The 15,225-nt window shown below is 44.2% G+C and overlaps 1 protein-coding gene across 2 annotated transcripts in view; it reads left to right on the plus strand.

The window, feature by feature from the left end:
• Slco3a1 (solute carrier organic anion transporter family member 3A1) overlaps positions 1-15,225 on the plus strand; it is a 290,371-nt gene that overhangs the window by 117,547 nt on the left and 157,599 nt on the right. The window lies entirely within an intron of this gene.

A 15,225-nucleotide genomic window follows, 5' to 3' on the forward strand; every position in this document is an offset into this window, starting at 1 on the left:
CCCTGTTACCACCAGCAATCCTAAAGCCATGGCTGATGCTGTGACTAGGTACCAGGCTGTGACCACCTCCAGGTCATAGCCACCCCATATTCCTTTATACAGAAACCTAGAAAGTTGCTTCTTGTTTGACACTACGTTTTAGCAACCTGAGCAATGTCTTCACCTTAAGACCCCTTAGCTGCTCCAGGAGTGCTCATTGAAGTAACAAGTTCACTGTCTGGCCTACACCTTTGGGAGGCCCAGTGAGGCACTGCCATGGGCAAGACAACTTCAGTTCCTTTAAGATCCCCATTGAAGGCTCTACAAGGGTTCCTACTATTAATCCTCCCTACAGCAGTGGTTCTCAAACACAACTTCTTCTTTCACTGGAGACTCCTTGGTTCAAACAAAAACTTAGGTAGATGTCCAAAATGGGAAACAACAGAGGTAAGCTGGGAGAAGTGGGTGATGAGCATGAAATTCAATGTCCTTGACTCCCTCTGACTCCATCCCTGCACAGTATATCTGAGAAAGCAACTTAACACCCACTACTCTGTAATCAGGAAGGGACAGCCTGGAGTTGTAGATGGCAAGGGTTGTTCGTACGCCACGCACAGGCAGAAGGCAGGAAGGTGGGCGCTGCCCACCAGCCCCTAGATGGCATGTAATGGTATTAGGAGAGTCGCGTAGTTTGTCATTTTGCTGGTCGTGTAACCAGGTCTCCATGCTATACCCAATGAAGGACATCAGTCCTCTAGGGACAGCTTACATGCTTGGGACCCTGAATAGATAGATGCCTAAGAGCTGGGGTGTGTATTCCCTTACAGACCCTTTCTTGGGAGTACACTAGCCACAGCAAGAAGCTCAAACTAACTCTTCTCTCTTTTACTTCCCTGACCTTGCTTCCATGAAAAAAGGAGCAAGGGAGTTGTCAGAAGTAGCAGTCACGTTTTTCCAAGGGCTACTGTACAAGATACCCTTGGCCTTTTTGACCTGGCTGTAGTGATCTGTAAGTATGAACTCCAGGCCAGGATGACCATCTGTCCTGTGTGCATACATTATGTCACCTGATTCCATTTCTGTAGCACCCTCATTTTATAGCTGTCCCAGCGGAGAATTTTAGTAACAAGTCCCAGTGCACCTCTTCTGGATTCTTCTCCAAGTTTGGCTTGGTAGCACTTTCTTTTATTTAAAAAAAAAAAACAAACAAACAAAAAAAAAAAAACAACCAAACAAAAAAACTTCTTTATGCTTCTGCTGAGAGGAGATCCTGGCCTTCATCTTTCATATTTGTACCTTGTTTGGCCTAATAAAAGAGCTGACCACCTAAGCTGGCCTAGAAAGCCTCTTCAATTCCAACTTCTTCTTTAATAAGCTTTTACTGAACAGACTCAGAACTGAAACCCATCAGAAGGAAAGCCCAAGGCTGCATTTCCCCCATACCCAGCTTTTACAAATACCATATTTCCTTCTCAAGGCAATAAAAAGTGCATTTGCTTCACTGTGGCCCGGGGAAGCTGTAGGAACTGAAACCCAGTGAAGGTTAAGTTTCACATTTAATAGTCATCCTCATGTAGAAGGGGGGAATCTCTTGGGATCCCACCCCTAGACAAAGAACCACAGGCAACTAAGGGATGGTGAGAGTGGACAGTCTTCTCCTAGTGAGGGGCTCCCTAATTGATTATCTAATACCAGCTGAGCAACCCTGAAATCATGTCCACGCAAGCAACACTGATGGATTTAACAGGTTGTATTTATGTATTTATGGTGTGTGCTGTGTGTGTGTGCATGTGTGCTCTGTGTATGCATGTAACAATAACAAGTAAAGAAGTGGAGGGCAGGAATTTGAGAGGTAGTAGGGGTTAGAGACATAGGAGGACTTGAGGAGAAAGCAAGGGCATAGAAGGAAATGATGCAATTATATTTTAATTTTAAGAAAGCAATAATGGCCATGATGGTAAAAAAAAAAAAATAAAACAAAAAAACAGGGTGGGGGAAGTTTGGATTTCATGTATACATGGCTTTGACTCCTTATGTCCACTTACAGGATACTCAACCAGGCCACTTTGTGAACTCTAGCATCTCTGTCATAGGACTAGAAGGCTCTGCCCTGGATTGTACATATGAGCCTGACTGTGGCAACAAAGCTGATCAGTCACACAGGAACAGGGGCTAGGGAGATAAATCATAGGTAAAGTGCTTACCTTGCAAGCAGGGGAAACAGAACCTAAGTTAAAAAGTGAATGTGGTGATGAGTGCTTGTAATTCCAGTGTTGGACAGGTGGAGGCAGTGGAGCCCCAGAGCTGGAGCCTAGCCTTGACAGTGAGCTTGACCCAGGGAGAGACCCTGTCTCAAAACTTAGGGTGGGTCGTGTCGTACCTGAGGAAGGACACCTGAGATAGGGCTCTGGCTTCCATATGCATCCCCCAGATAGGACACACACACACACACACACACACACACACACACACACACACACACACACACACACACGTGCAGAGGAAAGCAGGTGCTTGTGAGAGTGGGTGTATTTGCTGATCACAACTGTTCCAGTTCAGCTGTTGCACCCCAGCCAGCTCCAGACCAAACAAGGTTCTGTTGGTCCAGACAGCGCCACGGGGTCAGACTCAGGCTCCATCCCTCCCATTGAACAGGAGGGTTTGGTTTGCGCCTTCCTGGTTAATTGCTTGTCTGGCTGAATTGTGAGCTGCTGGGTCCCCTTTGTTGGCCTTTATCAAGATGCCACAGTGGGAACTCAGGGCTGTGACAGAAAAACTCTTTCCAGACTGTTTCTTCAGCTTCAAAGGGGGGGTGGAGTTAAATTTAACGTCCTTCTTCAGCCCTGTTTTCACAAGTGAAGAAAAGCTGAAAACCTAAAGATTTCCTGGATGATTCTACTGTCTTCCTCATTGGAGGCCTACCAATATTCTAAAAGTGGGAATTTCTGCAGAACTGCAATACCCTGAAGCCCTTTTCCTCAGAGATAAGATGGTATATTTATACCCATGCTGCGAGATAAAGGTTTTTCCTTAAACTCCAGCAGTGGGAGTCTTGATAAGTACCAATAATACTTGATATTTATATATAAACTTTTCACGTATATTGTATTCTCTGTTAATATACAAGGCATATTATAAAACCATCCAACATACATATAAAATGAGGAGATTAGCCATAAAATAAACATATTTTTAAATCATCTGTCTAGCCCTGGTGGCTTCAAACCGCCAACAGCTACTTGGTCAAGACACAAAAATGTAAACTCAGACTGACATTTATTGTTCATGGCCTTGGGTATAAATCTGTATTTCAAATCTTTTTCTCCATAATTTATATTGGTTTCTTTTTCCTGAGTCAAAGTTAAAAGGCTTTAACTTTGTCACATGAGTTTGGTAGGAGAATGAAAGACCTTACCATTATTGGGTATCGTGTTTGAATTATTGTCTTTGATCGCATATCGTTTGTAGGAATTATTAATTTTACGAACTGTGTGTGGGGGCGGGGGTATAGCGTAGGTGTATGGCATAGGCATGTAGGTGTATGATGTGTGTATGTGAGTGTGTGGGTGTATACACCCATGTGTACACATGCAGAGGCCATAGCAGGGTTTGGGTTGTTCCCTCTATTGCTCTTTGCCTGGGGTGACAGGCCATGAATCTGCTGATCTCCTTGTGTCTGCCACCCCACATCCCTGCTAATGCAGGGATTAAAGGCATATACAGCCATGCCTGGCTTTTTAATTGGCTACTGAAGATTCTAAGTCAGGCCTTCATGCCTCCATAGCCTATACTTTTAGCCACTGGGCCATCTCTCCAGCCTCAGGAACTTTTTTCTCAACTGTAGCATATCACACATAGAGAAAAGCATTGAAGTTAAGTGAACAGCCTGATAACTTTCCATGAAAATAGACCATTCCAAAAGCCACTCCCAGTGTGGTGCCCCAACTCCTTCCCTACATTCCTCTTCTGCAAAGTAATTAACTTTCCTTTGTCCAGTTACCTCTTACCTAGTCACTTTGACCTAGTTTTGAGCTTGATACAGGTGAAGTGATTCTGTACACACTCACCATGGTGTCTTTTGCTCTGCACCTGTAAGATCCATCCCTTCCTTCACATGTGACTGCGGTGTGGCCATTCTGTTGCTGGGTACTAATTGCATAACCTTAGAATTTCTCCATCATCTAATCCACACTGAAAGCGTTTTCGTAGTAAGCAATTTGAGACTCCCAAGTACAGTGCCCCTGTGAGAATCACTGCACCCAGATTTGGGTGAATATGCATGTGTGTTTCTGTAGGATATGGGCCTAGGAGGGGAATGACTGGGTCTGCAAGTCATGTTCATCTTTTGTTGGCACTGCCCAAAGGTTTTCAAAGAGACTATACCCTGTACATGCCAGCTGAGCAGAGAATGTCAAACATTTCTAAGTCTCACTGTTGTTTGAAATTTCATGTTTTTAATTGCAGCTTCTTTGGAGAGTGATGCCAGCATAGTCCTTAAATTAAACAAGGGGTTCCTATAAGAGCTGTGTCTTAAAGGGTTCCTTGGTCTTGCTGCTTAGAAGTCTTGGTGCAGCGCTTGGAATGTGGTCTTTCTAAAAGTTATTTACTAGGACCCAAGTAACAATCCTGGGGAAATTCCAGAGCCTACCTTTCCTGCAGAAAGTGGCCTGTTTGATGGCAGAGCCATGGTGACTGGCGATGATGTATAGAAGGGTAGAGGAGTATATGGAGCTTGTACCCCTGGGCTCCCAGTCTGCATACACATGAAGGGGAGAGGCTAGAATGAGGCTAGCATGAGGAGAAGGGCACTGGATCCAGAGATTATATAAACCACCTTCCATGCTGAAAAGACAGAATTGCAAGTTGAAACCTGGTCTCCCAATTTGGGTTACTTAAGGAGTGGGTGGGGGGGATGAAGTCCATGGAGGGAGGTTTGTAAAATGAGGGGTACTTCACTGCTTTGCTTGCCCTCCATTAGGTACGAAGTATAAGGTTCGAGGGGTGAGTGATGTTGAGCAAGCCACTGAGCCTCTGTTTAAGGTCACAAACTTCATGACATTCCACACTTAAGACAACAGGGAAGTGGGGATGTATCCTGTGCACTTCTCTGCCAATAGGAGCCCTGACCCTTTCTGCCCATTCCACCATGGCCTCTTTGAACTTGTCTTCCCAACACTGTCCTGAAGAAATAAAGCATGAGCTACACGGCTCACTAACTACCTCCTTAAAGTAGACAGAAATAGAAGTATCGATTTTAGTGGTATAACAAAGATATCACAATTCTAATAAATGGTCAATATAATATTTATTAAGAAGATGTTTGCAGCCGGGCGGTGGTGGCGCACGCCTTTAATCCCAGCACTCGGGAGGCAGAGCCAAGGCGGATCTCTGTGAGTTCGAGGCCAGCCTGGTCTCCAAAGCGAGTTCCAGGAAAGGCGCAAAGCTACACAGAGAAACCCTGTCTCGAAAAACCAAAAAAAAAAAGAAAGAAAGAAGATGTTTGAACTCTTCTCTTTTCCATATTCAACTTATTCCTGGGTTAACAGGATTTATGGTCCACCCTTGTATTAACTATATGTTACTGGAATGTGCGTGCGTGTGTGTGTGTGTGTGTGTGTGTGTGTGTGTGTGTGTGTGTGTGTGTGTGTAGAAGGATATAGTTTGGCAATTTTACTATATTTTTTGAGGGGGAGTTGAGACAGAGTTTCTGTGTAACAGCCCTAGCTGTCCTGAAACTCCCTCGCTCTGTAGACCAGGCTGTCCTCAAATTCACAGAGATCTGCCTGCCTCTGCCTCCCGAGTGCTGGGATTAAAGATGTGCATCACCGCACCTGGATTACTACAGTTCTTGAACCAATAGCATCAGCACTAATTAAGAACTTGTTAGAAATGCAAATTTGCTTGCTCCACCCACCCCAGCCTAGGCAGTTATTAACTGTGAGGCGAGGACCAGCATTCTGCACTGCTCAGTCTTCCCTACAGAAAATCTGAGCCTCTGTCAATTTGAAGACCGTCAAAACAGACACCTGAGGCTTTGTGATGTTTCCAAGCTGATCTTTGCGTTTCCTCTTTTGGTTTTCTGCTGCTCGATGAGGAACCCCACGCCACAGAGGTTTCCCTATAGCTTACTTCCTTAGTGATACTTTCCAAAGTTTGTTTTCAAGTGTCTCTTTCTTGTTTATTTACTTCATATTCAGATAGGGTCAGAATCTTGACCAAGATACGGTCTGATTTACCATGGGCGGAAGCAACATGAGGGGAAAGCACATCACTCCTATGTCGTGCTCACCCTTCCTTTTGTGTACCTGACTAGTTCACACACTGCTGTCTCCCTGTGGGGTGTTGAAATGAGTCTGTCTGTGACCTGGCCCTTCTTATTTACCTCTTCTCCTTTATCCCCCTGTCTCCTGCAGACACAGGGACTCTTAGTTTCGAACACACACTACATTGCTGCTCACCTCACCATGCCCTTGCTTCAATGCTTCTTCTCCCTCACTGCAAAGTTTGATTCTTCGAGAACCCTTCTCAGCTGCCACCTCCACAGCAGGCTGTTCTGCTCATCTGTATCTACCCCCACCCCTCCTTCCTCCTCCTTCTATGTGTTATATACATTCCCTCGAAGTCACTTGCCACCCCATTATAATTTGTAATGTAGATTCAGGCTCTGATTTACAAAGGTTCCGCTTAGGCCCTTTCTGTTGTGTAATGGTACAAAAGCGAAACACACGTTGGTAGACTCATACTTTGGATTTTGCTTTTGATCTTTCCCAGGCTGGCACCGCGTGTGGTCTGGTAGGTGCCTTCTCTTGGGGCTGGGTGGCAGCCGTAGTGAGCCAGGGCTCCCTGTCAGCCTCTCCATCGTGGTGGAAACAGTTGATACCCTGAACTGAGAAGATTAATAAGTCAAGTGTATCCCAGTTGCAATTGGATAGTCAAGATTTGATGGGTGTAGCCGGGCATAACCTGTTTGTCATCAGTTGCCCCCCTCCTGTCATGGCGGAAGTTCAGGAGCATCAGATACAGCTCCTTTGATTTTGGAACTCCAGTCCCCACCCCACATGTATCAGATGCAGAATAAATATTTGCTACTGTATGATTTTCATCCCAGATTCCTCAGTTTATTAAGAATGAACAGGGTGAAATCACAGCTAATAAAAAGGGACTGTGGAGAGCTCCCATCACTGATATTTGAAAAAGAGTTGCAGAGTCATGGTCCAAATGAAGCGCTAATGAGAAGCCCCGAGATTCCCATTACATTTGTTGCTCCGCATCTAGGCAATAGCCGAATCTCACTATACTTAGGATAATTGTTGTATGAGCGAACTGGAGTATTATTTATCTACTAATGAAAAGCAATTCACTGCTACCAACCCAGGGGCATGAATGAATATCACAGATGACTTATCCATAAATATCTTTAATGCCCTTTATATTCAGTCACTAATAAATCAGAGGACCAGAATTGGTCTAAACCTTCACTTCTATTCAGAGACACTTCAGAAAATATTTGTCCAACTGTAGTTGGACAAAAAGATTACAAGAAGAAAAACTTGTTTTGCTTTCCTTAACAGGGTTACTGCAGACTTGTATTCAGGAGAATGTTTCAGGTGTTTGTGACCTCAGTTCTGATGTGTATTTTCAGTGACAATTGCCATGCTTACCACATCCATAGTGCACATACAATAGAGTAAAAAAAAGGACATTGCTTGGAGATGAAAGAAATGTGGCTTCTTTCTTGGAAGACAAACCTTGGGTAGTGGTTTTGAGCAAGAGAAGGAGAAAGTGTTTTGAAGAAATTGTGGGTGCTAACCCTCGGGGAAACCATTGTGGAGCTCTGTGAAATTGCAGGTTCAACTTTGTTGTCTTTCCACTTGGGCTTTGCAGGCGCTCAAGCAATAGCTTTAAAGACGAGCTGAGGAGAACTGGGGCTGATTGTGGTGGTCTATCCAAGAATGGTTTGGTACCTACTGGTGGCTGCTTCCCCGAGAAGCTTGGGTTCTTGTATGCTGCTCTCAATGCATCCAGAGGCTCCTTTGCCACTCTGCACATCCTCAGCATCCCGAACTGGTTCATTTCCTCTCTCTTCCTCTTGCCTCTAGGCACCTCCAAGGCAGCGTTCCTGGCTCCAATCTCTGTGTATTCAGGGATGTATCACCACAAGCCACTAGGACATCTCCACTTAGACTGTTAGTCTCAAAAATGATTCCCAGGCTGGTGATCACATCTCAAAACTCACTGCTCTTCCCAGCTACCTTCTCAAATTTTCCCTTGCCATGAACACGTTCTCCTGCTACCTTTCTTCACGCCTGGAAATGCCTCTCACGCTACCTCCCTATGAAATAAGTCTCTCTGACTCAAGCCAATGGAAGGTGGGCAGCAGTTTAAATGTGAGCTGCTGGCCCAGAATGAGGTTGGTAGCTGCCTCTTACCTGAGTGTGACACACTGTGATCAACACTAGGCTTCTCAATGCCTGGAAAAGGCCAGGCTGTGGTTCTTATGCTCATTAGCTACCAAAGGGAGCCAACCAATGAGAGTGTCTGGCTTCTGTTTGTGACATCTTCAGCGTGGCAGGAGGTGCATACCTTCAACATTGTTTGGAGCAAGTGGCTTCCCATCTAGTGAGTTGAGTATGTCACCTGAGTCTGGCTGCTGATATTGTTGGCAAGGTCATCTTACCGCAGTGTCATTGCTGTAACACAGTCTTGTGCCCCAAATCTCTGACAAGGATCCTACCTGAGAAAATTGCCAACTCTGGTGTTCCTGGGAACAAGAATCTGAGGGACCTTGAAGAGCATCCTGGGCCCCATCCTAAGGGAGTTTGCCCAGTCCTCAGGCAGTACTTGGTTAACTTCTTGGTATTTCACTGGCTTCACCGAATAGCCTTGCAGGGTTTTCATCCAGTCTTATCTTCTAAGTATAGCTTTGGTAGAAAAAAGAGGAAGCCGAAAGCCCGCCTTTGTGCAAGGAGAAACTTTCCCACCATTGTTTGGGGATACATTCTAGTCTCTGTATGAGCACATGGTGCACACATTTCAGCCAGGGCATAAAATTTCAGCTGTCTTTGTTTTGAGCCTTTTGAATTCAGAGGAAGTATTTTATATTGTTCTGCTTGATGAAACAGAAAGTTACATAGCACTTTTGGTCTGAGGTTACCACTCCAGGCTCCTTTATATCAAGATGAAATTTGAGAACTAGTGAAATCCAGAGATAATGACTTAGAGTAGAAATCGAAAGCAAATACTTACTTCCTTGCTAGTGGCTGAGAAAATAGATAGTAAAATGTGGGAGAGCATACATGGAATTTGGCTGGGACGATGTGGACATTCTTCCTGTCTGCACATACATCTGTTCTTCCGATGGATGTTTATTGATGGTCTCATGATGTGCCAGGCATGTATAATACAAGCACAGTTGAAACCCACTTCCTTCCTTTAACAGACCTTGTCCACGGTAGCCAGCCTGCAAGATTCTTTCACACCCTGTGTGGTTTCCTCCCAAAACAAATGTGGCTAATCTATGTGAACTGTAAGGTAAATCAAAAATGATGCTGTGGGGATTCCAAGACAAAGACCTAAATATATCACTGTTTCTACCTTTCTTTCTTGGATTACCTGCTCAGGCAAGCTGTGGTACAGTTCCATAAGCCAAGGCTTTTTGCCAGCTAGAAGCCTCAACTTGCCAAGATGATTGAGTCACCTTGAAAGTTACTCTTCCAAACCTGTCAAGCTTTTCATAGACTGAAGTGTAGCTGATGTCTTCATTGGGGACCAGAAGCTAGAGCCAAACTCATGACTTATAAAACGTGAATGCGTCTGTTATGTTTTTTTTATTAAGAATTGTTTTATTCATTTTATATACCAATGGATCTCCCTCTCTGCCCTCCTCCTGTCCCCCAGTCTTCACCCCCCAACGCACTCACTCCCTGTTCCCTCCTCTCATAAGGTAAGGCCTCCTGTCCAAGGCCCTCGCACTGCATCAAGGCTGTGCAAAGTGTCCCACCATAGGTAGTGGGCTCCAAAAAGCCGGCTCATGCACCAGGGATGGATCCTGATCCTACTGCCAGGGGGCCCCTTAAGCAGATGAAGCTACACAACTGTCTCACTTATGCAGAGGGCCTAGACCAGTCCCAAGGTCTGTTATGTTTTAAGCTTCTATGTTTCAAGGCAATCTCTTATATAGCAGATTACTGTTCTAGAACCCTTAATACGTGACATGGATTGTTCTCAGGTCTTTGCAGATGTTAACCCATGAAGTCACAAGACAACCCTTGGATTCAGATTCTCATGGAGAATTGTTATTCTTATTTTCTCGTCTAGGGGCCGAGGCTCAGAAATGTTGACATCATTGGGCCGGAGTCACAGAATTTGCATAAAGTTGAGTTGAGATATAAATTGAGGAGTCCAGCTGAAGCCTGTGTTCTCCATAACTGTGGTGCGTTGTCTTGAGAAGCCTGTTTTCAGAATCAGATGACTGATGTGGTGCAGGGTTGATGGCAAAGGCACAGGCGAAATCTAGCATTGAATCCAGTTTGGTGCTTGTTCAGGCTTTGGAAGGGTTACGGAGAAACCACTTCTTGAACTTTCTCTCCATTCACCTATAAAACCAAGATAATGCCACCACCCATTTGGAGATGTTTTAAAAATTAGGTGATGCATGAAAGCCCTCTGCTTGGAATCAACTCTGCTCTGCGCCGCCTGCCCACCCCCCCCCACCCCCCCCCACCCCCGCCATCACCTGTTCACTAACTAGGACTCTGTTCTATGTCACGTGACACTTCTCTTACAGACATGGACCCTGTGTGATGCTGTCTGTTCTCTGGGCCCTGGGGAGCAGTGCCCAGATCCAAGCCCACAGGACCACAGTTTGCAGAAGAGACTCCCACTGGGCCTCTTGGCTGATTCACTCCCACATAAGAAACTGCCTCCTGAGCATCCCTGACCTTCATTGTTAGGTCATGGACTAACAACAATGAACCATTTCCTGTGCCTAATTGTATTATTCATAGCATTCTCCAGAGTGGGCGGTTTGGAACCCCAACCACTAATTTACAAAGTGATTTGAGACAAAAAATATAGCAAAGAAAGAAAATGGCTTTGCTGGCTCTGAGGGGTTTGCATTGTGGGGCCAGAGGTAACTCTTCATTGCCTTTTTATGGGTATGTGGGGGAAGCACACCATAAACAGTGGAAAGCCCAGCATGGAATCAGGAGCCAGGGGTTCAAATCTAGTGCTTTTCCCCTCTGCCATGAGACTTATGGCAAGCATGAGGACCTGAGTCCAGTCTTCGGAATTCTTGTAAAAATCCCAGGTGTGGGACCACACCTTGTAAGCCCAGCCTTAGGAAGGTGGAGTCAGAAGAATCCCCAGAGCTCACCAGGCAGCCCATCTAACCTAATTATTAAGCTGTGGGCCAATGAGAGACCCTGTCTCAAAGAATGTGAGCAGTGTTCCTGAGGATGATACCCAAAGTTGTCCTCTGGCTTATACACACACACACACACACACACACACACACACACACACACACGGACACACACACGGACACACACACACACACGGACACACACACGGACATGGACACAGACACATTTAAAAAAAATGAATACAAGATAGAATTGTGGAAATGTGAATCAGGAAATGATCAGTTATCATGAGAAGCTACCTCACTTCACTGACCAATCACAAACCAATATAAATGTAAAACAGTACAGTAAACACCAGTGAACAGCTCTTAGATCGCCAGTAGTTAGAACTTGATGATACTGGGGTTGCCTAAAATGTGAAGTTTGAGAGATTTCATACAGTGTTTCTGGGAGTGAACACTGGCCAAATCAACTTTAAAGAAAAGGTGGTATTTTCTATTACAAATCAATAGTTGTTCTGTAAATATACTTTAGGAGGAGTACGCATTTGTTTGAGGAGACATATTTATGTAATGTCCACAATAACATTCCTTATAAGAGTTGAAGATTGAGATAGTCTAAATGCCTAACACGTAGGAAGTGGATAAAATATTTCATATGTAAAATAGTACTCTAAATATTTTAAATGAATTAGATGGATTTGGATTATTTAGTATAGATTCAGAAAAGGAACTATGGATGAGTAGTATTCTATTAAGTAACTGAAAAGCATCAAGCGACACTTTGTTTTCAAGCAAATGAGGTAATGGCATCTTGTCCTGATGTCTGCTTACACACTTCTTACACACTTAGCTCTCTATACCCCTCAGCAATCACATCCACCTTGGCAACATATTTGGAGTTTCCCATGCCCCTGACAACGGTCCAGGCATATTAACCAAAATAAATAATGTTTGTACAAACTAAACAAGCTAAAATACCTGATAAAAACTGTCATGTTGTGTCTGAAATAACTACTGTGTTCTGCCAAAACAGATATTGCAAGGTTGCTCTGACCCTCATCTAATATTGATGTAACTGTGGTCTATATGGTCATTTGCCATTACAAACACCGTACCTTCAAACTTGCTTGCCAACCAAAATTAAAGGACTCCAGTTTGGCCTTATATTTGTGATGGTCTGTAATTTTCTCACCTATACTATAGCACAAAATATAAAACCATGCTTCGATCGTACATCTAGAAACTCAGGAGGGAGGAAGGTGCCGTTGGTTCAAACCAGACTACATAGGAGGCTTCAGCTCCGTAAAAAGAAACTGGTTGCCACTATTGCTTACTCTTATGACTGAGGACTATCAATGGTAACCGAATTCTTTTCTCTGTGTGTTTAAAATTCTTCATTAACCAGCAGCCACCAGCTTCCTTCAGATGTGTTCACAGAAGGTATGTAGAGCTCTGTCTGTTAGTGAGGAACATTTCATTTCTGTCTGTCCCTTTGTGAAGGACAGTGTGTGTGCATGGGTGTGGGTCCCCATGGCCATGTGTGTGCGGTTGTATTTATCTTTTGCTCAGCTGGTGTTGCCTTGGCAACTGGGGATGCTCTGATATCTGCGAATTGGGAGTACCTGAAGGGGCTTTGTGTGTTGGCTTTTCATTTCCCTTAGAGGACTGTAATCAGGAGCAAGACGGATCGGCCCATCTGTCATTGTCTCTGCTCCCTAAAGCTGTCGTTCACCTTGTCAGGTTCATCTGCTAGCTACTCCCCAACTCACTCACATACCATTTTCAGCCATTCATCGCCAAGATGTAACTATGAATGCCTAATCAAAAACAAGCACAATTTATCCCTGGAAGCTGTTTTATCTAAATGAGCAGTGAGCTGGCCTTAAAGAATGGGGAGAAAGGCACTATAGCTGAGTTGTCTCTGTAGGTCCTTTGCCACAGCCACTATATGTGCCCTGGTAAAGCAGGACGTCAAACTGTGGGGCCTGGGACGTGAAAAAATCACACAGCCCATGCCACTTAGTTGATGTTTATGGAGTGACTGCCCTTTTATTGCAGTGGCCTTTTCTTTAGGAGCCTTCTGGCTCAAGGGGCCCCTTGTCCAGACTGGACTGCAGGGTGGAGTGAGCAATCACCTCTCACTCCAGCCTGACCCTGGAGAGCTCATTCCTGAAGACACTATCTGATGTGGTAAGAATGCCTTCCTGCTGGTTAGGCTGTGAGTCTCAGCTGTACTGCCAGGGAAAGGGTTTTGTGCTGTGAAGACTGCAGAGAGACACAGACAGAACATGTATGCTTTTATCACGTGAGGAATTGCATTCTTAGCTACATTCTGTAGCTGCTTCTATAGGAAAGCTCTTTTGGTGTAACTCAGCGCCCAGTTGCCTGGTATTTATTTAGTGAATTCTTCTCCTTTGCTTGGAATTTTAGAATTGTGAAGAACGAAGTTCAAGGAGGTCAAATGGCTTCTTTTATGTTGGCTCTTTAAATAGGTGCCTACTCAATGCAGATTTCACCATCCTGAATTTAAGGATCTGAGAGCTGCTTCTTCTAGAATGCTTCCAAGATCCAGTAACTAAGTGCTCCTGGGGAAGGAACAGTCAGTATTGAGCTCTTATACATGGGGACACAGTGTTTTACTCAATGAGAAGGAGACATTCCTTAATTCATGGAACAGATGTGTGGTTTCCCTTCTGTGTCCAGCCAAGTGTACATCCACAGAGAAATAAGGCACCCACCTGCCACTGCCAAACCACTGGAGTTACTTGACCCAGATCAGAGGCCAGGGCCCTGTTCTAAGACATGCAACATCTATATGCAGCCCTTAGCACTAAGAGAAGCCAGGAGAGAGAAACCAGCTCCGAGGTTGCCCTGAAAAGGCATTTGAATGATGCATGTGCTCAAGACCTGTCTGCAGAAACTGACAGGCATTTTCTTAGTCTGCAACACTTGTAATTCTGTAAAGGCCAGGTGGTGAACACAGAGGAACGTGGGCACATTCTGTGCTTTTTATCTTCCTTATCAGGGAAAGCCATTAACATGGAATGCAAGTCTATTGCTTCCTACTTGTCATTCTGAGAATTCTCTTCTCACTGATTTCAACCTTTCCAAACAATTAATTTGATTTGCTTGACGCACTTGTGGTAGATTAAGAGCTTCATGGTAAAGCCTTTCTCCAAACTGGTAATAGCAGTTTTTTACCCAACAGAGTCTGGAGTAGACAGGGGACTCCATTTTTATTGAATATGCTGTACTATTTGAATTAAGCTTTCCCCAATGTGTTTCCCTTTCAATTAAGCAAACTTAGTTAATTAACACATCTTTTCTTGTAGAACGCTGAAGGTACCTATGCTGATGGCATTGCATATGCAATGTCAGCTCTGTACAAAATCATGTCAATTATTGTGTCCCTGTTGTACTTATCTGTGTAACCCCCACGTTGATAGACTCCCTGAGCTTCAGTTCCCAAATCTGTAAAGTTGGGGTGAAGATACTTGTTTGTATCAAAATGTCATAATGATAAATGAAGCAAATAGAGTCAGCTCTTGATATTTGTGGGAAATGGGTTACAGGAGTCCCCATGGATGTCCTCATCTGAGAGTGTTTAATCCCTTATGTATGATCCTGTAGTATTTGCATAGAGTCTACACAGATCCTCCTGTATGCTTTAAATCACATGTGCATTACTTTTAATACCTAACACAATGGAAATACCTTGTCCATTATTGCTGAATTGTATCATTTAGAGAGTAATGACATGCAAAATCTGAACATGTTCGGTACAGGTGAATGGTCTTGAGTATTTCTTGATCTCTGTTTGGTTGAAACTACAGATGCAGAAATCAGATACAAAATCAGATACCTCTATGTCTTTCTTCCTA

Source organism: Peromyscus californicus, unplaced genomic scaffold (assembly GCF_007827085.1).
Source record: "Peromyscus californicus insignis strain IS unplaced genomic scaffold, ASM782708v3 Scaffold_4__1_contigs__length_199733344, whole genome shotgun sequence".
In the NCBI taxonomy this organism is placed as follows: domain Eukaryota; kingdom Metazoa; phylum Chordata; class Mammalia; order Rodentia; family Cricetidae; genus Peromyscus; species Peromyscus californicus.